Raw genomic sequence first — 25746 nt, forward strand, 5'->3', positions numbered from 1 at the left:
ATGCTAACGCTGAGTTTTTCTCTGCTGGTTCTAAAATTATTGAACATCTTGATGTTATATTTTAGAATACCTGAATTTCCAAATGTAAATCAGATTTTAAAATGATCAAAGAAAAGAATGTAGAGGAAGCTGCTAAAAAAATACTCTTTAGCACAAAGTGGCGAATGTAAATGTCTAGATAAGATAAAGATTCAAAGATTGGAGGCTTGTTTTAATTGGAGAAGAGTTTTGTATCTAAAGAATTTAAACCTTTATCCATTATCTTCAGTATTCTTTAAAAGTGGAATTGAAAAAAACGGAAATATTTTCCAAAAAAGTTTATTTGCCTCCTGAAATCATAATGTATGCCATAAGATATGTCCAGAAAATTGGCTTGAAATTTTTGTCTTTACTAAAATGTAAATATTTTGTGAAAATCTGCTCTCAAATCTTGAAAGATTGCTTTTAGAGTGATTTCCATTTTTACTATTCTTTCTCTTATTAGTTTTAGCCACACTGAAGTTCCAAACATTTTTTTTCAGTTTCAGGCTCTGTGGCGCAATGGATAGCACATTGGACTTCTAGGAAAGTGTAGGCATTCAAAGGTTGTGGGTTCGAGTCCCGCTAGAGTCAGCTTTTGTTTGGTGTCTGATGCGAAAGTCCTACATATTACCCATAAGATAATAAAGAGTAAGAAATGATCTAATATATGATTTATTATTATCCTTTAGAGCATTTTTGTAGAATTCAAAAATCGCTAGGGCTCCCCTTTCTAGAAAAGACTAAGAAGGCAACACAGTTTTGTGAACTTTTAAAATGCTGCTTTTCCATCCTGTTTTGAAATTCATTCTTCATGTAGATTTGTTATGTGTGTCTAGAACACAGAGAGAGTCGAGAAAATGCTAACGCTGAGTTTTTCTCTGCTGGTTCTAAAATTATTGAACATCTTGATGTTATATTTTAGAAAACCTGAATTTCCAAATGTAAATCAGATTTTAAAATGATCAAAGAAAAGAATGTAGAGGAAGCTGCTAAAAAAACACTCTTTAGCACAAAGTGGCGAATGTAAATGTCTAGATAAGATAAAGATTCAAAGATTGGAGGCTTGTTTTAATTGGAGAAGAGTTTTGTATCTAAAGAATTTAAACCTTTATCCATTATCTTCAGTATTCTTTAAAAGTGGAATTGAAAAAAACGGAAATATTTTCCAAAAAATTTTATTTGCCTCCTGAAATCATAATGTATGCCATAAGATATGTCCAGAAAATTGGCTTGAAATTTTTGTCTTTAGTAAAATGTAAATATTTTGTGAAAATCTGCTCTCAAATCTTGAAAGATTGCTTTTAGAGTGATTTCCATTTTTACTATTCTTTCTCTTATTAGTTTTAGCCACACTGAAGTTCCAAACATTTTTTTTCAGTTTCAGGCTCTGTGGCGCAATGGATAGCGCATTGGACTTCTAGGAAAGTGTAGGGATTCAAAGGTTGTGGGTTCGAGTCCCGCTAGAGTCAGCTTTTGTTTGGTGTCTGATGCGAAAGTCCTATATAATACCCATAAGATAATAAAGAGTAAGAAATGATCTAATATATGATTTATTATTATCCTTTAGATCATTTTTGTAGAATTCAAAAATCGCTAGGGGTCCCCTTTCTAGAAAAGACTAAGAAGGCAACCCAGTTTTGTGAACTTTTAAAATGCTGCTTTTCCATCCTGTTTTGAAATTCATTCTTCATGTAGATTTGTTATGTGTGTCTAGAACACAGAGAGAGTCGAGAAAATGCTAACGCTGAGTTTTTCTCTGCTGGTTCTAAAATTATTGAACATCTTGATGTTATATTTTAGAAAACCTGAATTTCCAAATGTAAATCAGATTTTAAAATGATCAAAGAAAAGAATGTAGAGGAAGCTGCTAAAAAAACACTCTTTAGCACAAAGTGGCGAATGTAAATGTCTAGATAAGATAAAGATTCAAAGATTGGAGGCTTGTTTTAATTGGAGAAGAGTTTTGTATCTAAAGAATTTAAACCTTTATCCATTATCTTCAGTATTCTTTAAAAGTGGAATTGAAAAAAACGGAAATATTTTCCAAAAAATTTTATTTGCCTCCTGAAATCATAATGTATGCCATAAGATATGTCCAGAAAATTGGCTTGAAATTTTTGTCTTTAGTAAAATGTAAATATTTTGTGAAAATCTGCTCTCAAATCTTGAAAGATTGCTTTTAGAGTGATTTCCATTTTTACTATTCTTTCTCTTATTAGTTTTAGCCACACTGAAGTTCCAAACATTTTTTTTCAGTTTCAGGCTCTGTGGCGCAATGGATAGCGCATTGGACTTCTAGGAAAGTGTAGGGATTCAAAGGTTGTGGGTTCGAGTCCCGCTAGAGTCAGCTTTTGTTTGGTGTCTGATGCGAAAGTCCTATATAATACCCATAAGATAATAAAGAGTAAGAAATGATCTAATATATGATTTATTATTATCCTTTAGATCATTTTTGTAGAATTCAAAAATCGCTAGGGGTCCCCTTTCTAGAAAAGACTAAGAAGGCAACCCAGTTTTGTGAACTTTTAAAATGCTGCTTTTCCATCCTGTTTTGAAATTCATTCTTCATGTAGATTTGTTATGTGTGTCTTGAACACAGAGAGAGTCGAGAAAATGCTAACGCTGAGTTTTTCTCTGCTGGTTCTAAAATTATTGAACATCTTGATGTTATATTTTAGAAAACCTGAATTTCCAAATGTAAATCAGATTTTAAAATGATCAAAGAAAAGAATGTAGAGGAAGCTGCTAAAAAAACACTCTTTAGCACAAAGTGGCGAATGTAAATGTCTAGATAAGATAAAGATTCAAAGATTGGAGGCTTGTTTTAATTGGAGAAGAGTTTTGTATATAAAGAATTTAAACCTTTATCCATTATCTTCAGTATTCTTTAAAAGTGGAATTGAAAAAAACGGAAATATTTTCCAAAAAATTTTATTTGCCTCCTGAAATCATAATGTATGCCATAAGATATGTCCAGAAAATTGGCTTGAAATTTTTGTCTTTAGTAAAATGTAAATATTTTGTGAAAATCTGCTCTCAAATCTTGAAAGATTGCTTTTAGAGTGATTTCCATTTTTACTATTCTTTCTCTTATTAGTTTTAGCCACACTGAAGTTCCAAACTTTTTTTTTCAGTTTCAGGCTCTGTGGCGCAATGGATAGCGCATTGGACTTCTAGGAAAGTGTAGGGATTCAAAGGTTGTGGGTTCGAGTCCCGCTAGAGTCAGCTTTTGTTTGGTGTCTGATGCGAAAGTCCTATATAATACCCATAAGATAATAAAGAGTAAGAAATGATCTAATATATGATTTATTATTATCCTTTAGAGCATTTTTGTAGAATTCAAAAATTGCTAGGGCTCCCCTTTCTAGAAAAGACTAAGAAGGCAACCCAGTTTTGTGAACTTTTAAAATGTTGCTTTTCCATTATGTTTTGAAATTCATTCTTCATGTAGATTTGTTATGTGTGTCTAGAACACAGAGAGAGTCGAGAAAATGCTAACACTGAGTTTTTCTCTGCTGGTTCTAAAATTATTGAACATCTTGATGTTATATTTTAGAATACCTGAATTTCCAAATGTAAATCAGATTTTAAAATGATCAAAGAAAAGAATGTAGAGGAAGCTGCTAAAAAAACACTCTTTAGCACAAAGTGGCGAATGTAAATGTCTAGATAAGATAAAGATTCAAAGATTGGAGGCTTGTTTTAATTGGAGAAGAGTTTTGTATCTAAAGAATTTAAACCTTTATCCATTATCTTCAGTATTCTTTAAAAGTGGAATTGAAAAAAACGGAAATATTTTCCAAAAAAGTTTATTTGCCTCCTGAAATCATAATGTATGCCATAAGATATGTCCAGAAAATTGGCTTGAAATTTTTGTCTTTACTAAAATGTAAATATTTTGTGAAAATCTGCTCTCAAATCTTGAAAGATTGCTTTTAGAGTGATTTCCATTTTTACTATTCTTTCTCTTATTAGTTTTAGCCACACTGAAGTTCCAAACAACTTTTTTAAGTTTCAGGCTCTGTGGCGCAATGGATAGCGCATTGGACTTCTAGGAAAGTGTAGGTATGCAAAGGTTGTGGGTTCGAGTCCCGCCAGAGTCAGCTTTTGTTTGGTGTCTGATGCGAAAGTCCTATATAATACCCATAAGATAATAAAGAATAAGAAATGATCTAATATATGATTTATTATTATCCTTTAGAGCATTTTTGTAGAATTCAAAAATCACTAGGGCTCCCCTTTCTAGAAAAGACTAAGAAGGCAACCCAGTTTTGTGAACTTTTAAAATGCTGCTTTTCCATCCTGTTTTGAAATTCATTCTTCATGTAGATTTGTTATGTGTGTCTAGAACACAGAGAGAGTCGAGAAAATGCTAACGCTGAGTTTTTCTCTGCTGGTTCTAAAATTATTGAACATCTTGATGTTATATTTTAGAATACCTGAATTTCCAAATGTAAATCAGATTTTAAAATGATCAAAGAAAAGAATGTAGAGGAAGCTGCTAAAAAAACACTCTTTAGCACAAAGTGGCGAATGTAAATGTCTAGATAAGATAAAGATTCAAAGATTGGAGGCTTGTTTTAATTGGAGAAGAGTTTTGTATCTAAAGAATTTAAACCTTTATCCATTATCTTCAGTATTCTTTAAAAGTGGAATTGAAAAAAACGGAAATATTTTCCAAAAAATTTTATTTGCCTCCTGAAATCATAATGTATGCCATAAGATATGTCCAGAAAATTGGCTTGAAATTTTTGTCTTTACTAAAATGTAAATATTTTGTGAAAATCTGCTCTCAAATCTTGAAAGATTGCTTTTAGAGTGATTTCCATTTTTACTATTCTTTCTCTTATTAGTTTTAGCCACACTGAAGTTCCAAACAGTTATTTTCAGTTTCAGGCTCTGTGGCGCAATGGATAGCGCATTGGACTTCTAGGAAAGTGTAGGCATTCAAAGGTTGTGGGTTCGAGTCCCGCCAGAGTCAGCTTTTGTTTGGTGTCTGATGCAAAAGTCCTATATAATACCCATAAGATAATAAAGAATAAGAAATGATCTAATATATGATTTATTATTATCCTTTAGAGCATTTTTGTAGAATTCAAAAATCACTAGGGCTCCCCTTTCTAGAAAAGACTAAGAAGGCAACCCAGTTTTGTGAACTTTTAAAATGCTGCTTTTCCATCCTGTTTTGAAATTCATTCTTCATGTAGATTTGTTATGTGTGTCTAGAATACAGAGAGAGTCGAGAAAATGCTAACGCTGAGTTTTTCTCTGCTGGTTCTAAAATTATTGAACATCTTGATGTTATATTTTAGAATACCTGAATTTCCAAATGTAAATCAGATTTTAAAATGATCAAAGAAAAGAATGTAGAGGAAGCTGATAAAAAAACACTCTTTAGCACAAAGTGGCGAATGTAAATGTCTAGATAAGATAAAGATTCAAAGATTGCAGGCTTGTTTTAATTGGAGAAGAGTTTTGTATCTAAAGAATTTAAACCTTTATCCATTATCTTCAGTATTCTTTAAAAGTGGAATTGAAAAAAACGGAAATATTTTCCAAAAAATTTTATTTGCCTCCTGAAATCATAATGTATGCCATAAGATATGTCCAGAAAATTGGCTTGAAATTTTTGTCTTTACTAAAATGTAAATATTTTGTGAAAATCTGCTCTCAAATCTTGAAAGATTGCTTTTAGAGTGATTTCCATTTTTACTATTCTTTCTCTTATTAGTTTTAGCCACACTGAAGTTCCAAACAAGTTTTTTTAGTTTCAGGCTCTGTGGCGCAATGGATAGCACATTGGACTTCTAGGAAAATGTAGGCATTCAAAGGTTGTGGGTTCGAGTCCCGCCAGAGTCAGCTTTTGTTTGGTGTCTGATGCGAAAGTCCTATATAATAACCGTAAGATAATAAAGAGTAAGAAATGATCTAATATATGATTTATTATTATCCTTTAGAGCATTTTTGTAGAATTCAAAAATGGCTAGGGCTCCCCTTTCTAGAAAAGACTAAGAAGGCAACCCAGTTTTGTGAACTTTTAAAATGCTGCTTTTCCATCGTGTTTTGAAATTCATTCTTCATGTAGATTTGTTATGTGTGTCTAGAACACAGAGAGAGTCGAGAAAATGCTAACGCTGAGTTTTTCTCTGCTGGTTCTAAAATTATTGAACATCTTGATGTTATATTTTAGAATACCTGAATTTCCAAATGTAAATCAGATTTTAAAATGATCAAAGAAAAGAATGTAGAGGAAGCTGCTAAAAAAATACTCTTTAGCACAAAGTGGCGAATGTAAATGTCTAGATAAGATAAAGATTCAAAGATTGGAGGCTTGTTTTAATTGGAGAAGAGTTTTGTATCTAAAGAATTTAAACCTTTATCCATTATCCTCAGTATTCTTTAAAAGTGGAATTGAAAAAAACGGAAATATTTTCCAAAAAAGTTTATTTGCCTCCTGAAATCATAATGTATGCCATAAGATATGTCCAGAAAATTGGCTTGAAATTTTTGTCTTTACTAAAATGTAAATATTTTGTGAAAATCTGCTCTCAAATCTTGAAAGATTGCTTTTAGAGTGATTTCCATTTTTACTATTCTTTCTCTTATTAGTTTTAGCCACACTGAAGTTCCAAACATTTTTTTTCAGTTTCAGGCTCTGTGGCGCAATGGATAGCGCATTGGACTTCTAGGAAAGTGTAGGCATTCAAAGGTTGTGGGTTCGAGTCCCGCTAGAGTCAGCTTTTGTTTGGTGTCTGATGCGAAAGTCCTATATATTACCCATAAGATAATAAAGAGTAAGAAATGATCTAATATATGATTTATTATTATCCTTTAGAGCATTTTTGTAGAATTCAAAAATCGCTAGGGCTCCCCTTTCTAGAAAAGACTAAGAAGGCAACCCAGTTTTGTGAACTTTTAAAATGCTGTTTTTCCATCCTGTTTTGAAATTCATTCTTCATGTAGATTTGTTATGTGTGTCTAGAACACAGAGAGAGTCGAGAAAATGCTAACGCTGAGTTTTTCTCTGCTGGTTCTAAAATTATTGAACATCTTGATGTTATATTTTAGAATACCTGAATTTCCAAATGTAAATCAGATTTTAAAATGATCAAAGAAAAGAATGTAGAGGAAGCTGCTAAAAAAATACTCTTTAGCACAAAGTGGCGAATGTAAATGTCTAGATAAGATAAAGATTCAAAGATTGGAGGCTTGTTTTAATTGGAGAAGAGTTTTGTATCTAAAGAATTTAAACCTTTATCCATTATCCTCAGTATTCTTTAAAAGTGGAATTGAAAAAAACGGAAATATTTTCCAAAAAAGTTTATTTGCCTCCTGAAATCATAATGTATGCCATAAGATATGTCCAGAAAATTGGCTTGAAATTTTTGTCTTTACTAAAATGTAAATATTTTGTGAAAATCTGCTCTCAAATCTTGAAAGATTGCTTTTAGAGTGATTTCCATTTTTACTATTCTTTCTCTTATTAGTTTTAGCCACACTGAAGTTCCAAACATTTTTTTTCAGTTTCAGGCTCTGTGGCGCAATGGATAGCGCATTGGACTTCTAGGAAAGTGTAGGCATTCAAAGGTTGTGGGTTCGAGTCCCGCTAGAGTCAGCTTTTGTTTGGTGTCTGATGCGAAAGTCCTATATATTACCCATAAGATAATAAAGAGTAAGAAATGATCTAATATATGATTTATTATTATCCTTTAGAGCATTTTTGTAGAATTCAAAAATCGCTAGGGCTCCCCTTTCTAGAAAAGACTAAGAAGGCAACCCAGTTTTGTGAACTTTTAAAATGCTGTTTTTCCATCCTGTTTTGAAATTCATTCTTCATGTAGATTTGTTATGTGTGTCTAGAACACAGAGAGAGTCGAGAAAATGCTAACGCTGAGTTTTTCTCTGCTGGTTCTAAAATTATTGAACATCTTGATGTTATATTTTAGAATACCTGAATTTCCAAATGTAAATCAGATTTTAAAATGATCAAAGAAAAGAATGTAGAGGAAGCTGCTAAAAAAATACTCTTTAGCACAAAGTGGCGAATGTAAATGTCTAGATAAGATAAAGATTCAAAGATTGGAGGCTTGTTTTAATTGGAGAAGAGTTTTGTATCTAAAGAATTTAAACCTTTATCCAATATCTTCAGTATTCTTTAAAAGTGGAATTGAAAAAAACGGAAATATTTTCCAAAAAAGTTTATTTGCCTCCTGAAATCATAATGTATGCCATAAGATATGTCCAGAAAATTGGCTTGAAATTTTTGTCTTTACTAAAATGTAAATATTTTGTGAAAATCTGCTCTCAAATCTTGAAAGATTGCTTTTAGAGTGATTTCCATTTTTACTATTCTTTCTCTTATTAGTTTTAGCCACACTGAAGTTCCAAACATTTTTTTTCAGTTTCAGGCTCTGTGGCGCAATGGATAGCACATTGGACTTCTAGGAAAGTGTAGGCATTCAAAGGTTGTGGGTTCGAGTCCCGCTAGAGTCAGCTTTTGTTTGGTGTCTGATGCGAAAGTCCTATATATTACCCATAAGATAATAAAGAGTAAGAAATGATCTAATATATGATTTATTATTATCCTTTAGAGCATTTTTGTAGAATTCAAAAATCGCTAGGGCTCCCCTTTCTAGAAAAGACTAAGAAGGCAACACAGTTTTGTGAACTTTTAAAATGCTGCTTTTCCATCCTGTTTTGAAATTCATTCTTCATGTAGATTTGTTATGTGTGTCTAGAACACAGAGAGAGTCGAGAAAATGCTAACGCTGAGTTTTTCTCTGCTGGTTCTAAAATTATTGAACATCTTGATGTTATATTTTAGAAAACCTGAATTTCCAAATGTAAATCAGATTTTAAAATGATCAAAGAAAAGAATGTAGAGGAAGCTGCTAAAAAAACACTCTTTAGCACAAAGTGGCGAATGTAAATGTCTAGATAAGATAAAGATTCAAAGATTGGAGGCTTGTTTTAATTGGAGAAGAGTTTTGTATCTAAAGAATTTAAACCTTTATCCATTATCTTCAGTATTCTTTAAAAGTGGAATTGAAAAAAACGGAAATATTTTCCAAAAAATTTTATTTGCCTCCTGAAATCATAATGTATGCCATAAGATATGTCCAGAAAATTGGCTTGAAATTTTTGTCTTTAGTAAAATGTAAATATTTTGTGAAAATCTGCTCTCAAATCTTGAAAGATTGCTTTTAGAGTGATTTCCATTTTTACTATTCTTTCTCTTATTAGTTTTAGCCACACTGAAGTTCCAAACATTTTTTTTCAGTTTCAGGCTCTGTGGCGCAATGGATAGCGCATTGGACTTCTAGGAAAGTGTAGGGATTCAAAGGTTGTGGGTTCGAGTCCCGCTAGAGTCAGCTTTTGTTTGGTGTCTGATGCGAAAGTCCTATATAATACCCATAAGATAATAAAGAGTAAGAAATGATCTAATATATGATTTATTATTATCCTTTAGAGCATTTTTGTAGAATTCAAAAATCACTAGGGCTCCCCTTTCTAGAAAAGACTAAGAAGGCAACCCAGTTTTGTGAACTTTTAAAATGCTGCTTTTCCATCCTGTTTTGAAATTCATTCTTCATGTAGATTTGTTATGTGTGTCTAGAATACAGAGAGAGTCGAGAAAATGCTAACGCTGAGTTTTTCTCTGCTGGTTCTAAAATTATTGAACATCTTGATGTTATATTTTAGAATACCTGAATTTCCAAATGTAAATCAGATTTTAAAATGATCAAAGAAAAGAATGTAGAGGAAGCTGATAAAAAAACACTCTTTAGCACAAAGTGGCGAATGTAAATGTCTAGATAAGATAAAGATTCAAAGATTGCAGGCTTGTTTTAATTGGAGAAGAGTTTTGTATCTAAAGAATTTAAACCTTTATCCATTATCTTCAGTATTCTTTAAAAGTGGAATTGAAAAAAACGGAAATATTTTCCAAAAAATTTTATTTGCCTCCTGAAATCATAATGTATGCCATAAGATATGTCCAGAAAATTGGCTTGAAATTTTTGTCTTTACTAAAATGTAAATATTTTGTGAAAATCTGCTCTCAAATCTTGAAAGATTGCTTTTAGAGTGATTTCCATTTTTACTATTCTTTCTCTTATTAGTTTTAGCCACACTGAAGTTCCAAACAAGTTTTTTCAGTTTCAGGCTCTGTGGCGCAATGGATAGCACATTGGACTTCTAGGAAAGTGTAGGCATTCAAAGGTTGTGGGTTCGAGTCCCGCCAGAGTCAGCTTTTGTTTGGTGTCTGATGCGAAAGTCCTATATAATAACCGTAAGATAATAAAGAGTAAGAAATGATCTAATATATGATTTATTATTATCCTTTAGAGCATTTTTGTAGAATTCAAAAATGGCTAGGGCTCCCCTTTCTAGAAAAGACTAAGAAGGCAACCCAGTTTTGTGAACTTTTAAAATGCTGCTTTTCCATCCTGTTTTGAAATTCATTCTTCATGTAGATTTGTTATGTGTGTCTAGAACACAGAGAGAGTCGAGAAAATGCTAACGCTGAGTTTTTCTCTGCTGGTTCTAAAATTATTGAACATCTTGATGTTATATTTTAGAATACCTGAATTTCCAAATGTAAATCAGATTTTAAAATGATCAAAGAAAAGAATGTAGAGGAAGCTGCTAAAAAAATACTCTTTAGCACAAAGTGGCGAATGTAAATGTCTAGATAAGATAAAGATTCAAAGATTGGAGGCTTGTTTTAATTGGAGAAGAGTTTTGTATCTAAAGAATTTAAACCTTTATCCATTATCCTCAGTATTCTTTAAAAGTGGAATTGAAAAAAACGGAAATATTTTCCAAAAAAGTTTATTTGCCTCCTGAAATCATAATGTATGCCATAAGATATGTCCAGAAAATTGGCTTGAAATTTTTGTCTTTACTAAAATGTAAATATTTTGTGAAAATCTGCTCTCAAATCTTGAAAGATTGCTTTTAGAGTGATTTCCATTTTTACTATTCTTTCTCTTATTAGTTTTAGCCACACTGAAGTTCCAAACATTTTTTTTCAGTTTCAGGCTCTGTGGCGCAATGGATAGCGCATTGGACTTCTAGGAAAGTGTAGGCATTCAAAGGTTGTGGGTTTGAGTCCCGCTAGAGTCAGCTTTTGTTTGGTGTCTGATGCGAAAGTCCTATATATTACCCATAAGATAATAAAGAGTAAGAAATGATCTAATATATGATTTATTATTATCCTTTAGAGCATTTTTGTAGAATTCAAAAATCGCTAGGGCTCCCCTTTCTAGAAAAGACTAAGAAGGCAACCCAGTTTTGTGAACTTTTAAAATGCTGCTTTTCCATCCTGTTTTGAAATTCATTTTTCATGTAGATTTGTTATGTGTGTCTAGAACACAGAGAGAGTCGAGAAAATGCTAACGCTGAGTTTTTCTCTGCTGGTTCTAAAATTATTGAACATCTTGATGTTATATTTTAGAATACCTGAATTTCCAAATGTAAATCAGATTTTAAAATGATCAAAGAAAAGAATGTAGAGGAAGCTGCTAAAAAAATACTCTTTAGCACAAAGTGGCGAATGTAAATGTCTAGATAAGATAAAGATTCAAAGATTGGAGGCTTGTTTTAATTGGAGAAGAGTTTTGTATCTAAAGAATTTAAACCTTTATCCATTATCTTCAGTATTCTTTAAAAGTGGAATTGAAAAAAACGGAAATATTTTCCAAAAAAGTTTATTTGCCTCCTGAAATCATAATGTATGCCATAAGATATGTCCAGAAAATTGGCTTGAAATTTTTGTCTTTACTAAAATGTAAATATTTTGTGAAAATCTGCTCTCAAATCTTGAAAGATTGCTTTTAGAGTGATTTCCATTTTTACTATTCTTTCTCTTATTAGTTTTAGCCACACTGAAGTTCCAAACATTTTTTTTCAGTTTCAGGCTCTGTGGCGCAATGGATAGCACATTGGACTTCTAGGAAAGTGTAGGCATTCAAAGGTTGTGGGTTCGAGTCCCGCTAGAGTCAGCTTTTGTTTGGTGTCTGATGCGAAAGTCCTATATATTACCCATAAGATAATAAAGAGTAAGAAATGATCTAATATATGATTTATTATTATCCTTTAGAGCATTTTTGTAGAATTCAAAAATCGCTAGGGCTCCCCTTTCTAGAAAAGACTAAGAAGGCAACACAGTTTTGTGAACTTTTAAAATGCTGCTTTTCCATCCTGTTTTGAAATTCATTCTTCATGTAGATTTGTTATGTGTGTCTAGAACACAGAGAGAGTCGAGAAAATGCTAACGCTGAGTTTTTCTCTGCTGGTTCTAAAATTATTGAACATCTTGATGTTATATTTTAGAAAACCTGAATTTCCAAATGTAAATCAGATTTTAAAATGATCAAAGAAAAGAATGTAAAGGAAGCTGCTAAAAAAACACTCTTTAGCACAAAGTGGCGAATGTAAATGTCTAGATAAGATAAAGATTCAAAGATTGGAGGCTTGTTTTAATTGGAGAAGAGTTTTGTATCTAAAGAATTTAAACCTTTATCCATTATCTTCAGTATTCTTTAAAAGTGGAATTGAAAAAAACGGAAATATTTTCCAAAAAATTTTATTTGCCTCCTGAAATCATAATGTATGCCATAAGATATGTCCAGAAAATTGGCTTGAAATTTTTGTCTTTAGTAAAATGTAAATATTTTGTGAAAATCTGCTCTCAAATCTTGAAAGATTGCTTTTAGAGTGATTTCCATTTTTACTATTCTTTCTCTTATTAGTTTTAGCCACACTGAAGTTCCAAACATTTTTTTTCAGTTTCAGGCTCTGTGGCGCAATGGATAGCGCATTGGACTTCTAGGAAAGTGTAGGGATTCAAAGGTTGTGGGTTCGAGTCCCGCTAGAGTCAGCTTTTGTTTGGTGTCTGATGCGAAAGTCCTATATAATACCCATAAGATAATAAAGAGTAAGAAATGATCTAATATATGATTTATTATTATCCTTTAGATCATTTTTGTAGAATTCAAAAATCGCTAGGGGTCCCCTTTCTAGAAAAGACTAAGAAGGCAACCCAGTTTTGTGAACTTTTAAAATGCTGCTTTTCCATCCTGTTTTGAAATTCATTCTTCATGTAGATTTGTTATGTGTGTCTAGAACACAGAGAGAGTCGAGAAAATGCTAACGCTGAGTTTTTCTCTGCTGGTTCTAAATTTATTGAACATCTTGATGTTATATTTTAGAATACCTGAATTTCCAAATGTAAATCAGATTTTAAAATGATCAAAGAAAAGAATGTAGAGGAAGCTGCTAAAAAAACACTCTTTAGCACAAAGTGGCGAATGTAAATGTCTAGATAAGATAAAGATTCAAAGATTGGAGGCTTGTTTTAATTGGAGAAGAGTTTTGTATCTAAAGAATTTAAACCTTTATCCATTATCTTCAGTATTCTTTAAAAGTGGAATTGAAAAAAACGGAAATATTTTCCAAAAAATTTTATTTGCCTCCTGAAATCATAATGTATGCCATAAGATATGTCCAGAAAATTGGCTTGAAATTTTTGTCTTTAGTAAAATGTAAATATTTTGTGAAAATCTGCTCTCAAATCTTGAAAGATTGCTTTTAGAGTGATTTCCATTTTTACTATTCTTTCTCTTATTAGTTTTAGCCACACTGAAGTTCCAAACATTTTTTTTCAGTTTCAGGCTCTGTGGCGCAATGGATAGCGCATTGGACTTCTAGGAAAGTGTAGGGATTCAAAGGTTGTGGGTTCGAGTCCCGCTAGAGTCAGCTTTTGTTTGGTGTCTGATGCGAAAGTCCTATATAATACCCATAAGATAATAAAGAGTAAGAAATGATCTAATATATGATTTATTATTATCCTTTAGATCATTTTTGCAGAATTCAAAAATCGCTAGGGGTCCCCTTTCTAGAAAAGACTAAGAAGGCAACCCAGTTTTGTGAACTTTTAAAATGCTTCTTTTCCATCCTGTTTTGAAATTCATTCTTCATGTAGATTTGTTATGTGTGTCTAGAACACAGAGAGAGTCGAGAAAATGCTAACGCTGAGTTTTTCTCTGCTGGTTCTAAATTTATTGAACATCTTGATGTTATATTTTAGAATACCTGAATTTCCAAATGTAAATCAGATTTTAAAATGATCAAAGAAAAGAATGTAGAGGAAGCTGCTAAAAAAACACTCTTTAGCACAAAGTGGCGAATGTAAATGTCTAGATAAGATAAAGATTCAAAGATTGGAGGCTTGTTTTAATTGGAGAAGAGTTTTGTATCTAAAGAATTTAAACCTTTATCCATTATCTTCAGTATTCTTTAAAAGTGGAATTGAAAAAAACGGAAATATTTTCCAAAAAATTTTATTTGCCTCCTGAAATCATAATGTATGCCATAAGATATGTCCAGAAAATTGGCTTGAAATTTTTGTCTTTACTAAAATGTAAATATTTTGTGAAAATCTGCTCTCAAATCTTGAAATATTGCTTTTAGAGTGATTTCCATTTTTACTATTCTTTCTGTTATTAGTTTTAGCCACACTGAAGTTCCAAACAATTTTTTTCAGTTTCAGGCTCTGTGGGGCAATGGATAGCGCATTGGACTTCTAGGAAAGTGTAGGCATTCAAAGGTTGTGGGTTCGAGTCCCGCCAGAGTCAGCTTTTGTTTGGTGTCTGATGCGAAAGTCCTATATAATACCCATAAGATAATAAAGAGTAAGAAATGATCTAATATATGATTTATTATTATCCTTTAGAGCATTTTTGTAGAATTCAAAAATCGCTAGGGCTCCCCTTTCTAGAAAAGACTAAGAAGGCAACCAAGTTTTGTGAACTTTTAAAATGCTGCTTTTCCATCCTGTTTTGAAATTCATTCTTCATGTAGATTTGTTATGTGTGTCTAGAACACAGAGAGAGTCGAGAAAATGCTAACGCTGAGTTTTTCTCTGCTGGTTCTAAAATTATCGAACATCTTGATGTTATATTTTAGAATACCTGAATTTCCAAATGTAAATCAGATTTTAAAATGATCAAAGAAAAGAATGTAGAGGAAGCTGCTAAAAAAACACTCTTTAGCACAAAGTGGCAAATGTAAATGTCTAGATAAGATAAAGATTCAAAGATTGGAGGCTTGTTTTAATTGGAGAAGAGTTTTGTATCTAAAGAATTTAAACCTTTATCCATTATCTTCAGTATTCTTTAAAAGTGGAATTGAAAAAAACGGAAATATTTTCCAAAAAAGTTTATTTGCCTCCTGAAATCATAATGTATGCCATAAGATATGTCCAGAAAATTGGCTTGAAATTTTTGTCTTTAGTAAAATGTAAATATTTTGTGAAAATCTGCTCTCAAATCTTGAAAGATTGCTTTTAGAGTGATTTCCATTTTTACTATTCTTTCTCTTATTAGTTTTAGCCACACTGAAGTTCCAAACAATTTTTTTCAGTTTTAGGCTCTGTGGCGCAATGGATAGCGCATTGGACTTCTAGGTAAGTGTAGGCATTCAAAGGTTGTGGGTTCGAGTCCCGCCAGAGTCAGCTTTTGTTTGGTGTCTGATGCGAAAGTCCTATATAATACCCATAAGATAATAAAGAGTAAGAAATGATCTAATATATGATTTATTATTATCCTTTAGAGCATTTTTGTAGAATTCAAAAATCGCTAGGGGTCCCCTTTCTAGAAAAGACTAAGAAGGCAACCCAGTTTTGTGAACTTTTAAAATGCTGCTTTTCCATCCTGTTTTGAAATTCATTCTTCATGTAGATTTGTTATGTGTGTCTAGAACACAGAGAGAGTCGAGAAAATGCTAACGCTGAGTTTTTCTCTGCTGGTTCTAAATTTATTGAACATCTTGATGTTATATTTTAGAATACCTGAATTTCCAAATGTAAATCAGATTTTAAAATGATCAAAGAAAAGAATGTAGAGGAAGCTGCTAAAAAAACACTCTTTAGCACAAAGTGGCGAATGTAAATGTCTAGATAAGATAAAGATTCAAAGATTGGAGGCTTGTTTTAATTGGAGAAGAGTTTTGTATCTAAAGAATTTAAACCTTTATCCATTATCTTCAGTATTCTTTAAAAGTGGAATTGAAAAAAACGGAAATATTTTCCAAAAAATTTTATTTGCCTTCTGAAATCATAATGTATGCCATAAGATATGTCCAGAAAATTGGCTTGAAATTTTTGTCTTTACTAAAATGTAAATATTTTGTGAAAATCTGCTCTCAAATCTTGAAATATTGCTTTTAGAGTGATTTCCATTTTTACTATTCTTTCTGTTATTAGTTTTAGCCACACTGAAGTTCCAAACAATTTTTTTCAGTTTCAGGCTCTGTGGGGCAATGGATAGCGCATTGGACTTCTAGGAAAGTGTAGGCATTCAAAGGTTGTGGGTTCGAGTCCCGCCAGAGTCAGCTTTTGTTTGGTGTCTGATGCGAAAGTCCTATATAATACCCATAAGATAATAAAGAGTAAGAAATGATCTAATATATGATTTATTATTATCCTTTAGAGCATTTTTGTAGAATTCAAAAATCGCTAGGGCTCCCCTTTCTAGAAAAGACTAAGAAGGCAACCAAGTTTTGTGAACTTTTAAAATGCTGCTTTTCCATCCTGTTTTGAAATTCATTCTTCATGTAGATTTGTTATGTGTGTCTAGAACACAGAGAGAGTCGAGAAAATGCTAACGCTGAGTTTTTCTCTGCTGGTTCTAAAATTATTGAACATCTTGATGTTATATTTTAGAATACCTGAATTTCCAAATGTAAATCAGATTTTAAAATGATCAAAGAAAAGAATGTAGAGGAAGCTGCTAAAAAAACACTCTTTAGCACAAAGTGGCGAATGTAAATGTCTAGATAAGATAAAGATTCAAAGATTGAAGGCTTGTTTTAATTGGAGAAGAGTTTTGTATCTAAAGAATTTAAACCTTTATCCATTATCTTCAGTATTCTTTAAAAGTGGAATTGAAAAAAACGGAAATATTTTCCAAAAAAGTTTATTTGCCTCCTGAAATCATAATGTATGCCATAAGATATGTCCAGAAAATTGGCTTGAAATTTTTGTCTTTAGTAAAATGTAAATATTTTGTGAAAATCTGCTCTCAAATCTTGAAAGATTGCTTTTAGAGTGATTTCCATTTTTACTATTCTTTCTCTTATTAGTTTTAGCCACACTGAAGTTCCAAACAATTTTTTTCAGTTTTAGGCTCTGTGGCGCAATGGATAGCGCATTGGACTTCTAGGTAAGTGTAGGCATTCAAAGGTTGTGGGTTCGAGTCCCGCCAGAGTCAGCTTTTGTTTGGTGTCTGATGCGAAAGTCCTATATAATACCCATAAGATAATAAAGAGTAAGAAATGATCTAATATATGATTTATTATTATCCTTTAGAGCATTTTTGTAGAATTCAAAAATCGCTAGGGGTCCCCTTTCTAGAAAAGACTAAGAAGGCAACCCAGTTTTGTGAACTTTTAAAATGCTGCTTTTCCATCCTGTTTTGAAATTCATTCTTCATGTAGATTTGTTATGTGTGTCTAGAACACAGAGAGAGTCGAGAAAATGCTAACGCTGAGTTTTTCTCTGCTGGTTCTAAATTTATTGAACATCTTGATGTTATATTTTAGAATACCTGAATTTCCAAATGTAAATCAGATTTTAAAATGATCAAAGAAAAGAATGTAGAGGAAGCTGCTAAAAAAACACTCTTTAGCACAAAGTGGCGAATGTAAATGTCTAGATAAGATAAAGATTCAAAGATTGGAGGCTTGTTTTAATTGGAGAAGAGTTTTGTATCTAAAGAATTTAAACCTTTATCCATTATCTTCAGTATTCTTTAAAAGTGGAATTGAAAAAAACGGAAATATTTTCCAAAAAATTTTATTTGCCTTCTGAAATCATAATGTATGCCATAAGATATGTCCAGAAAATTGGCTTGAAATTTTTGTCTTTACTAAAATGTAAATATTTTGTGAAAATCTGCTCTCAAATCTTGAAATATTGCTTTTAGAGTGATTTCCATTTTTACTATTCTTTCTGTTATTAGTTTTAGCCACACTGAAGTTCCAAACAATTTTTTTCAGTTTCAGGCTCTGTGGGGCAATGGATAGCGCATTGGACTTCTAGGAAAGTGTAGGCATTCAAAGGTTGTGGGTTCGAGTCCCGCCAGAGTCAGCTTTTGTTTGGTGTCTGATGCGAAAGTCCTATATAATACCCATAAGATAATAAAGAGTAAGAAATGATCTAATATATGATTTATTATTATCCTTTAGAGCATTTTTGTAGAATTCAAAAATCGCTAGGGCTCCCCTTTCTAGAAAAGACTAAGAAGGCAACCAAGTTTTGTGAACTTTTAAAATGCTGCTTTTCCATCCTGTTTTGAAATTCATTCTTCATGTAGATTTGTTATGTGTGTCTAGAACACAGAGAGAGTCGAGAAAATGCTAACGCTGAGTTTTTCTCTGCTGGTTCTAAAATTATTGAACATCTTGATGTTATATTTTAGAATACCTGAATTTCCAAATGTAAATCAGATTTTAAAATGATCAAAGAAAAGAATGTAGAGGAAGCTGCTAAAAAAACACTCTTTAGCACAAAGTGGCGAATGTAAATGTCTAGATAAGATAAAGATTCAAAGATTGAAGGCTTGTTTTAATTGGAGAAGAGTTTTGTATCTAAAGAATTTAAACCTTTATCCATTATCTTCAGTATTCTTTAAAAGTGGAATTGAAAAAAACGGAAATATTTTCCAAAAAAGTTTATTTGCCTCCTGAAATCATAATGTATGCCATAAGATATGTCCAGAAAATTGGCTTGAAATTTTTGTCTTTAGTAAAATGTAAATATTTTGTGAAAATCTGCTCTCAAATCTTGAAAGATTGCTTTTAGAGTGATTTCCATTTTTACTATTCTTTCTCTTATTAGTTTTAGCCACACTGAAGTTCCAAACAATTTTTTTCAGTTTTAGGCTCTGTGGCGCAATGGATAGCGCATTGGACTTCTAGGTAAGTGTAGGCATTCAAAGGTTGTGGGTTCGAGTCCCGCCAGAGTCAGCTTTTGTTTGGTGTCTGATGCGAAAGTCCTATATAATACCCATAAGATAATAAAGAGTAAGAAATGATCTAATATATGATTTATTATTATCCTTTAGAGCATTTTTGTAGAATTCAAAAATCGCTAGGGCTCCCCTTTCTAGAAAAGACCAAGAAGGCAACCCAGTTTTGTGAACTTTTAAAATGCTGCTTTTCCATCCTGTTTTGAAATTCATTCTTCATGTAGATTTGTTATGTGTGTCTAGAACACAGAGAGAGTCGAGAAAATGCTAACGCTGAGTTTTTCTCTGCTGGTTCTAAATTTATTGAACATCTTGATGTTATATTTCAGAATACCTGAATTTCCAAATGTAAATCAGATTTTAAAATGATCAAAGAAAAGAATGTAGAGGAAGCTGCTAAAAAAACACTCTTTAGCACAAAGTGGCGAATGTAAATGTCTAGATAAGATAAAGATTCAAAGATTGGAGGCTTGTTTTAATTGGAGAAGAGTTTTGTATCTAAAGAATTTAAACCTTTATCCATTATCTTCAGTATTCTTTAAAAGTGGAATTGAAAAAAACGGAAATATTTTCCAAAAAAGTTTATTTGCCTCCTGAAATCATAATGTATGCCATAAGATATGTCCAGAAAATTGGCTTGAAATTTTTGTCTTTACTAAAATGTAAATATTTTGTGAAAATCTGCTCTCAAATCTTGAAAGATTGCTTTTAGAGTGATTTCCATTTTTACTATTCTTTCTCTTATTAGTTTTAGCCACACTGAAGTTCCAAACAATTTTTTTCAGTTTAAGGCTCTGTGGCGCAATGGATAGCGCATTGGACTTCTAGGAAAGTGTAGGTATTCAAAGGTTGTGGGTTCGAGTCCCGCCAGAGTCAGCTTTTGTTTGGTGTCTGATGCGAAAGTCCTATATAATACCCATAAGATAATAAAGAGTAAGAAATGATCTAATATATGATTTATTATTATCCTTTAGAGCATTTTTGTAGAATTCAAAAATTGCTAGGGCTCCACTTTCTAGAAAAGACTAAGAAGGCAACCCAGTTTTGTGAACTTTTAAAATGCTGCTTTTCCATCCTGTTTTGAAATTCATTCTTCATGTAGATTTGTTATGTGTGTCTAGAACACAGAGAGAGTCGAGAAAATGCTAACGCTGAGTTTTTCTCTGCTGGTTCTAAAATTATTGAACATCTTGATGTTATATTTTAGAATACCTGAATTTCCAAATGTAAATCAGATTTTAAAATGATCAAAGAAAAGAATGTAGAGGAAGCTGCTAAAAAAACACTCTTTAGCACAAAGTGGCGAATGTAAATGTCTAGATAAGATAAAGATTCAAAGATTGGAGGCTTGTTTTAATTGGAGAAGAGTTTTGTATCTAAAGAATTTAAACCTTTATCCATTATCTTCAGTATTCTTTAAAAGTGGAATTGAAAAAAACGGAAATATTTTCCAAAAAAGTTTATTTGCCTCCTGAAATCATAATGTATGCCATAAGATATGTCCCGAAAATTGGCTTGAAATTTTTGTCTTTACTAAAATGTAAATATTTTGTGAAAATCTGCTCTCAAATCTTGAAAGATTGCTTTTAGAGTGATTTCCATTTTTACTATTCTTTCTCTTATTAGTTTTAGCCACACTGAAGTTCCAAACAATTTTTTTCAGTTTCGGGCTCTGTGGCGCAATGGATAGTGCATTGGACTTCTAGGAAAGTGTAGGCATTCAAAGGTTTTGGGTTCGAGTCCCGCCAGAGTCAGCTTTTGTTTGGTGTCTGATGCGAAAGTCCTATATAATACCCATAAGATAATAAAGAGTAAGAAATGATCTAATATATGATTTATTATTATCCTTTAGAGCCTTTTTGTAGAATTCAAAAATCGCTAGGGCTCCCCTTTCTAGAAAAGACTAAGAAGGCAACCCAGTTTTGTGAACTTTTAAAATGCTGCTTTTCCATCCTGTTTTGAAATTCATTCTTCATGTAGATTTGTTATGTGTGTCTAGAACACAGAGAGAGTCGCGAAAATGCTAACGCTGAGTTTTTCTCTGCTGGTTCTAAAATTATTGAACATCTTGATGTTATATTTTAGAATACCTGAATTTCCAAATGTAAATCAGATTTTAAAATGATCAAAGAAAAGAATGTAGAGGAAGCTGCTAAAAAAACACTCTTTAGCACAAAGTGGCGAATGTAAATGTCTAGATAAGATCAAGATTCAAAGATTGGAGGCTTGTTTTAATTGGAGAAGAGTTTTGTATCTAAAGAATTTAAACCTTTATTTATTATCTTCAGTATTCTTTAAAAGTGGAATTGAAAAAAACGGAAATATTTTCCAAAAAAGTTTATTTGCCTCCTGAAATCATAAGATAATAAAGAGTAAGAAATGATCTAATATATGATTTATTATTATCCTTTAGAGCATTTTTGTAGAATTCAAAAATCGCTAGGGCTCCCCTTTCTAGAAAAGACTAAGAAGGCAACCCAGTTTTGTGAACTTTTAAAATGCTGCTTTTCCATCCTGTTTTGAAATTCATTCTTCATGTAGATTTGTTATGTGTGTCTAGAACACAGAGAGAGTCGAGAAAATGCTAACGCTGAGTTTTTCTCTGCTGGTTCTAAAATTATTGAACATCTTGATGTTATATTTTAGAATACCTGAATTTCCAAATGTAAATCAGATTTTAAAATGATCAAAGAAAAGAATGTAGAGGAAGCTGCTAAAAAAACACTTTAGCACAAAGTGGCGAATGTGAATGTCTAGATAAGATCAAGATTCAAAGATTGGAGGCTTGTTTTAATTGGAGAAGAGTTTTGTATCTAAAGAATTTAAACCTTTATCCATTATCTTCAGTATTCTTTAAAAGTGGAATTGAAAAAAACGGAAATATTTTCCAAAAAAGTTTATTTGCCTCCTGAAATCATAATGTATGCCATAAGATATGTCCCGAAAATTGGCTTGAATTTTTTGTCTTTACTAAAATGTAAATATTTTGTGAAAATCTGCTCTCAAATCTTGAAAGATTGCTTTTAGAGTGATTTCCATTTTTACTATTCTTTCTCTTATTAGTTTTAGCCACACTGAAGTTCCAAACAATTTTTTTCAGTTTCAGGCTCTGTGGCGCAATGGATAGCGCATTGGACTTCTAGCAAAGTGTAGGCATTCAAAGGTTGTGGGTTCGAGTCCCGCCAGAGTCAGCTTTTGTTTGGTGTCTGATGCGAAAGTCCTATATAATACCCATAAGATAATAAAGAGTAAGAAATGATCTAATATATGATTTATTATTATCCTTTAGAGCATTTTTGTAGAATCCAAAAATCACTAGGGCTCCCCTTTCTAGAAAAGACTAAGAAGGCAACCCAGTTTTGTGAACTTTTAAAATGCTGCTTTTCCATCCTGTTTTGAAATTCATTCTTCATGTAGATTTGTTATGTGTGTCTAGAACACAGAGAGAGTCGAGAAAATGCTAACGCTGAGTTTTTCTCTGCTGGTTCTAAAATTATTGAACATCTTGATGTTATATTTTAGAATACCTGAATTTCCAAATGTAAATCAGATTTTAAAATGATCAAAGAAAAGAATGTTGAGGAAGCTGCTAAAAAAACACTCTTTAGCACAAAGTGGCGAATGTAAATGTCTAGATAAGATAAAGATTCAAAGATTGGAGGCTTGTTTTAATTGGAGAAGAGTTTTGTATCTAAAGAATTTAAACCTTTATCCGTTATCTTCAGTATTCTTTAAAAGTGGAATTGTAAAAAACGGAAATATTTTCCAAAAAAGTTTATTTGCCTCCTGAAATCATAATGTATGCCATAAGATATGTCCAGAAAATTTGCTTGAAATTTTTGTCTTTACTAAAATGTAAATATTTTGTGAAAATCTGCTCTCAAATCTTGAAAGATTTCTTTTAGAGTGATTTCCATTTTTACTATTCTTTCTCTTATTAGTTTTAGCCACACTGAAGTTCCAAACAATTTGATTCAGTTTCAGGCTCTGTGGCGCAATGGATAGTGCATTGGACTTATAGGAAAGTGTAGGCATTCAAAGGTTGTGGGTTTGAGTCCTGCCAGAGTCATCTTTTGTTTGGTGTCTGATGCGAAAGTCCTATATAATACCCATAAGATAATAAAGAGTAAGAAATGATCTAATATATGATTTATTATTATCCTTTAGAGCATTTTTGTAGAATTCAAAAATCGCTAGGGCTCCCCTTTCTAGAAAAGACTAAGAAGGCAACCCAGTTTTGTGAACTTTTAAAATGCTGCTTTTCCATCCTGTTTTGAAATTCATTCTTCATGTAGATTTGTTATGTGTGTCTAGAACACAGAGAGAGTCGAGAAAATGCTAACGCTGAGTTTTTCTCTGCTGGTTCTAAAATTATTGAACATCTTGATGTTATATTTTAGAATACCTGAATTTCCAAATGTAAATCAGATTTTAAAATGATCAAAGAAAAGAATGTAGAAGAAGCTGCTAAAAATACACTCTTTAGCACAAAGTGGCGAATGTAAATGTCTAGATAAGATAAAGATTCAAAGAATGGAGGCTTGTTTTAATTGGAGAAGAGTTTTGTATCTAAAGAATTTAAACCTGTATCCATTATCTTCAGTATTCTTAAAAAGTGGAATTTAAAAAAACGGAAATATTTTCCAAAAAAGTTTATTTGCCTCCTGAAATCATAATGTATGCCATAAGATATGTCCCGAAAATTGGCTTGAATTTTTTGTCTTTACTAAAATGTAAATATTTTGTGAAAATCTGCTCTCAAATCTTGAAAGATTGCTTTTAGAGTGATTTCCATTTTTACTATTCTTTCTCTTATTAGTTTTAGCCACACTGAAGTTCCAAACAATTTTTTTCAGTTTCAGGCTCTGTGGCGCAATGGATAGCGCATTGGACTTCTAGCAAAGTGTAGGCATTCAAAGGTTGTGGGTTCGAGTCCCGCCAGAGTCAGCTTTTGTTTGGTGTCTGATGCGAAAGTCCTATATAATACCCATAAGATAATAAAGAGTAAGAAATGATCTAATATATGATTTATTATTATCCTTTAGAGCATTTTTGTAGAATCCAAAAATCACTAGGGCTCCCCTTTCTAGAAAAGACTAAGAAGGCAACCCAGTTTTGTGAACTTTTAAAATGCTGCTTTTCCATCCTGTTTTGAAATTCATTCTTCATGTAGATTTGTTATGTGTGTCTAGAACACAGAGAGAGTCGAGAAAATGCTAACGCTGAGTTTTTCTCTGCTGGTTCTAAAATTATTGAACATCTTGATGTTATATTTTAGAATACCTGAATTTCCAAATGTAAATCAGATTTTAAAATGATCAAAGAAAAGAATGTTGAGGAAGCTGCTAAAAAAACACTCTTTAGCACAAAGTGGCGAATGTAAATGTCTAGATAAGATAAAGATTCAAAGATTGGAGGCTTGTTTTAATTGGAGAAGAGTTTTGTATCTAAAGAATTTAAACCTTTATTTATTATCTTCAGTATTCTTTAAAAGTGGAATTGAAAAAAACGGAAATATTTTCCAAAAAAGTTTATTTGCCTCCTGAAATCATAAGATAATAAAGAGTAAGAAATGATCTAATATATGATTTATTATTATCCTTTAGAGCATTTTTGTAGAATTCAAAAATCGCTAGGGCTCCCCTTTCTAGAAAAGACTAAGAAGGCAACCCAGTTTTGTGAACTTTTAAAATGCTGCTTTTCCATCCTGTTTTGAAATTCATTCTTCATGTAGATTTGTTATGTGTGTCTAGAACACAGAGAGAGTCGAGAAAATGCTAACGCTGAGTTTTTCTCTGCTGGTTCTAAAATTATTGAACATCTTGATGTTATATTTTAGAATACCTGAATTTCCAAATGTAAATCAGATTTTAAAATGATCAAAGAAAAGAATGTAGAGGAAGCTGCTAAAAAAACACTTTAGCACAAAGTGGCGAATGTGAATGTCTAGATAAGATAAAGATTCAAAGATTGGAGGCTTGTTTTAATTGGAGAAGAGTTTTGTATCTAAAGAATTTAAACCTTTATCCATTATCTTCAGTATTCTTTAAAAGTGGAATTGAAAAAAACGGAAATATTTTCCAAAAAAGTTTATTTGCCTCCTGAAATCATAATGTATGCCATAAGATATGTCCCGAAAATTGGCTTGAATTTTTTGTCTTTACTAAAATGTAAATATTTTGTGAAAATCTGCTCTCAAATCTTGAAAGATTGCTTTTAGAGTGATTTCCATTTTTACTATTCTTTCTCTTATTAGTTTTAGCCACACTGAAGTTCCAAACAATTTTTTTCAGTTTCAGGCTCTGTGGCGCAATGGATAGCGCATTGGACTTCTAGCAAAGTGTAGGCATTCAAAGGTTGTGGGTTCGAGTCCCGCCAGAGTCAGCTTTTGTTTGGTGTCTGATGCGAAAGTCCTATATAATACCCATAAGATAATAAAGAGTAAGAAATGATCTAATATATGATTTATTATTATCCTTTAGAGCATTTTTGTAGAATCCAAAAATCACTAGGGCTCCCCTTTCTAGAAAAGACTAAGAAGGCAACGAAGTTTTGTGAACTTTTAAAATGCTGCTTTTCCATCCTGTTTTGAAATTCATTCTTCATGTAGATTTGTTATGTGTGTCTAGAACACAGAGAGAGTCGAGAAAATGCTAACGCTGAGTTTTTCTCTGCTGGTTCTAAAATTATTGAA

General features: G+C 32.0%; 26 non-coding genes across 26 annotated transcripts; all 26 read left to right on the plus strand.

Annotated features, from left to right (window-relative positions):
• Positions 1-526: 526 nt before the first annotated feature.
• On the plus strand, positions 527-612 carry TRNAR-UCU (transfer RNA arginine (anticodon UCU)). The gene is given in 2 exon segments: positions 527-563; positions 577-612. It is a non-coding gene; the product is annotated as a tRNA-Arg (tRNA).
• A 792-nt stretch (positions 613-1404) lies between these two features.
• On the plus strand, positions 1405-1490 carry TRNAR-UCU (transfer RNA arginine (anticodon UCU)). Its single transcript is given in 2 exon segments — positions 1405-1441; positions 1455-1490. It is a non-coding gene; the product is annotated as a tRNA-Arg (tRNA).
• Positions 1491-2282: 792 nt separating this feature from the next.
• TRNAR-UCU (transfer RNA arginine (anticodon UCU)) lies at positions 2283-2368 on the plus strand. Its single transcript is given in 2 exon segments — positions 2283-2319; positions 2333-2368. It is a non-coding gene; the product is annotated as a tRNA-Arg (tRNA).
• A 792-nt stretch (positions 2369-3160) lies between these two features.
• On the plus strand, positions 3161-3246 carry TRNAR-UCU (transfer RNA arginine (anticodon UCU)). Its single transcript is given in 2 exon segments — positions 3161-3197; positions 3211-3246. It is a non-coding gene; the product is annotated as a tRNA-Arg (tRNA).
• A 792-nt stretch (positions 3247-4038) lies between these two features.
• On the plus strand, positions 4039-4124 carry TRNAR-UCU (transfer RNA arginine (anticodon UCU)). The gene is given in 2 exon segments: positions 4039-4075; positions 4089-4124. It is a non-coding gene; the product is annotated as a tRNA-Arg (tRNA).
• A 792-nt stretch (positions 4125-4916) lies between these two features.
• TRNAR-UCU (transfer RNA arginine (anticodon UCU)) lies at positions 4917-5002 on the plus strand. The gene is given in 2 exon segments: positions 4917-4953; positions 4967-5002. It is a non-coding gene; the product is annotated as a tRNA-Arg (tRNA).
• Positions 5003-5794: 792 nt separating this feature from the next.
• On the plus strand, positions 5795-5880 carry TRNAR-UCU (transfer RNA arginine (anticodon UCU)). The gene is given in 2 exon segments: positions 5795-5831; positions 5845-5880. It is a non-coding gene; the product is annotated as a tRNA-Arg (tRNA).
• A 792-nt stretch (positions 5881-6672) lies between these two features.
• TRNAR-UCU (transfer RNA arginine (anticodon UCU)) lies at positions 6673-6758 on the plus strand. Its single transcript is given in 2 exon segments — positions 6673-6709; positions 6723-6758. It is a non-coding gene; the product is annotated as a tRNA-Arg (tRNA).
• Positions 6759-7550: 792 nt separating this feature from the next.
• Positions 7551-7636, plus strand: TRNAR-UCU (transfer RNA arginine (anticodon UCU)). Its single transcript is given in 2 exon segments — positions 7551-7587; positions 7601-7636. It is a non-coding gene; the product is annotated as a tRNA-Arg (tRNA).
• Positions 7637-8428: 792 nt separating this feature from the next.
• Positions 8429-8514, plus strand: TRNAR-UCU (transfer RNA arginine (anticodon UCU)). Its single transcript is given in 2 exon segments — positions 8429-8465; positions 8479-8514. It is a non-coding gene; the product is annotated as a tRNA-Arg (tRNA).
• Positions 8515-9306: 792 nt separating this feature from the next.
• On the plus strand, positions 9307-9392 carry TRNAR-UCU (transfer RNA arginine (anticodon UCU)). The gene is given in 2 exon segments: positions 9307-9343; positions 9357-9392. It is a non-coding gene; the product is annotated as a tRNA-Arg (tRNA).
• Positions 9393-10184: 792 nt separating this feature from the next.
• On the plus strand, positions 10185-10270 carry TRNAR-UCU (transfer RNA arginine (anticodon UCU)). The gene is given in 2 exon segments: positions 10185-10221; positions 10235-10270. It is a non-coding gene; the product is annotated as a tRNA-Arg (tRNA).
• Positions 10271-11062: 792 nt separating this feature from the next.
• Positions 11063-11148, plus strand: TRNAR-UCU (transfer RNA arginine (anticodon UCU)). Its single transcript is given in 2 exon segments — positions 11063-11099; positions 11113-11148. It is a non-coding gene; the product is annotated as a tRNA-Arg (tRNA).
• A 792-nt stretch (positions 11149-11940) lies between these two features.
• TRNAR-UCU (transfer RNA arginine (anticodon UCU)) lies at positions 11941-12026 on the plus strand. Its single transcript is given in 2 exon segments — positions 11941-11977; positions 11991-12026. It is a non-coding gene; the product is annotated as a tRNA-Arg (tRNA).
• Positions 12027-12818: 792 nt separating this feature from the next.
• TRNAR-UCU (transfer RNA arginine (anticodon UCU)) lies at positions 12819-12904 on the plus strand. Its single transcript is given in 2 exon segments — positions 12819-12855; positions 12869-12904. It is a non-coding gene; the product is annotated as a tRNA-Arg (tRNA).
• Positions 12905-13696: 792 nt separating this feature from the next.
• TRNAR-UCU (transfer RNA arginine (anticodon UCU)) lies at positions 13697-13782 on the plus strand. Its single transcript is given in 2 exon segments — positions 13697-13733; positions 13747-13782. It is a non-coding gene; the product is annotated as a tRNA-Arg (tRNA).
• Positions 13783-14574: 792 nt separating this feature from the next.
• Positions 14575-14660, plus strand: TRNAR-UCU (transfer RNA arginine (anticodon UCU)). Its single transcript is given in 2 exon segments — positions 14575-14611; positions 14625-14660. It is a non-coding gene; the product is annotated as a tRNA-Arg (tRNA).
• Positions 14661-15452: 792 nt separating this feature from the next.
• Positions 15453-15538, plus strand: TRNAR-UCU (transfer RNA arginine (anticodon UCU)). Its single transcript is given in 2 exon segments — positions 15453-15489; positions 15503-15538. It is a non-coding gene; the product is annotated as a tRNA-Arg (tRNA).
• A 792-nt stretch (positions 15539-16330) lies between these two features.
• On the plus strand, positions 16331-16416 carry TRNAR-UCU (transfer RNA arginine (anticodon UCU)). The gene is given in 2 exon segments: positions 16331-16367; positions 16381-16416. It is a non-coding gene; the product is annotated as a tRNA-Arg (tRNA).
• A 792-nt stretch (positions 16417-17208) lies between these two features.
• Positions 17209-17294, plus strand: TRNAR-UCU (transfer RNA arginine (anticodon UCU)). Its single transcript is given in 2 exon segments — positions 17209-17245; positions 17259-17294. It is a non-coding gene; the product is annotated as a tRNA-Arg (tRNA).
• Positions 17295-18086: 792 nt separating this feature from the next.
• Positions 18087-18172, plus strand: TRNAR-UCU (transfer RNA arginine (anticodon UCU)). The gene is given in 2 exon segments: positions 18087-18123; positions 18137-18172. It is a non-coding gene; the product is annotated as a tRNA-Arg (tRNA).
• Positions 18173-18964: 792 nt separating this feature from the next.
• On the plus strand, positions 18965-19050 carry TRNAR-UCU (transfer RNA arginine (anticodon UCU)). Its single transcript is given in 2 exon segments — positions 18965-19001; positions 19015-19050. It is a non-coding gene; the product is annotated as a tRNA-Arg (tRNA).
• A 792-nt stretch (positions 19051-19842) lies between these two features.
• Positions 19843-19928, plus strand: TRNAR-UCU (transfer RNA arginine (anticodon UCU)). The gene is given in 2 exon segments: positions 19843-19879; positions 19893-19928. It is a non-coding gene; the product is annotated as a tRNA-Arg (tRNA).
• Positions 19929-22157: 2229 nt separating this feature from the next.
• Positions 22158-22243, plus strand: TRNAR-UCU (transfer RNA arginine (anticodon UCU)). Its single transcript is given in 2 exon segments — positions 22158-22194; positions 22208-22243. It is a non-coding gene; the product is annotated as a tRNA-Arg (tRNA).
• Positions 22244-23913: 1670 nt separating this feature from the next.
• Positions 23914-23999, plus strand: TRNAR-UCU (transfer RNA arginine (anticodon UCU)). Its single transcript is given in 2 exon segments — positions 23914-23950; positions 23964-23999. It is a non-coding gene; the product is annotated as a tRNA-Arg (tRNA).
• Positions 24000-25350: 1351 nt separating this feature from the next.
• Positions 25351-25436, plus strand: TRNAR-UCU (transfer RNA arginine (anticodon UCU)). Its single transcript is given in 2 exon segments — positions 25351-25387; positions 25401-25436. It is a non-coding gene; the product is annotated as a tRNA-Arg (tRNA).
• Positions 25437-25746: the final 310 nt, after the last annotated feature.

The sequence above is a fragment of the Anomaloglossus baeobatrachus genome, chromosome 3 (genome assembly GCF_048569485.1).
Source record: "Anomaloglossus baeobatrachus isolate aAnoBae1 chromosome 3, aAnoBae1.hap1, whole genome shotgun sequence".
NCBI lineage: Eukaryota > Metazoa > Chordata > Amphibia > Anura > Aromobatidae > Anomaloglossus > Anomaloglossus baeobatrachus.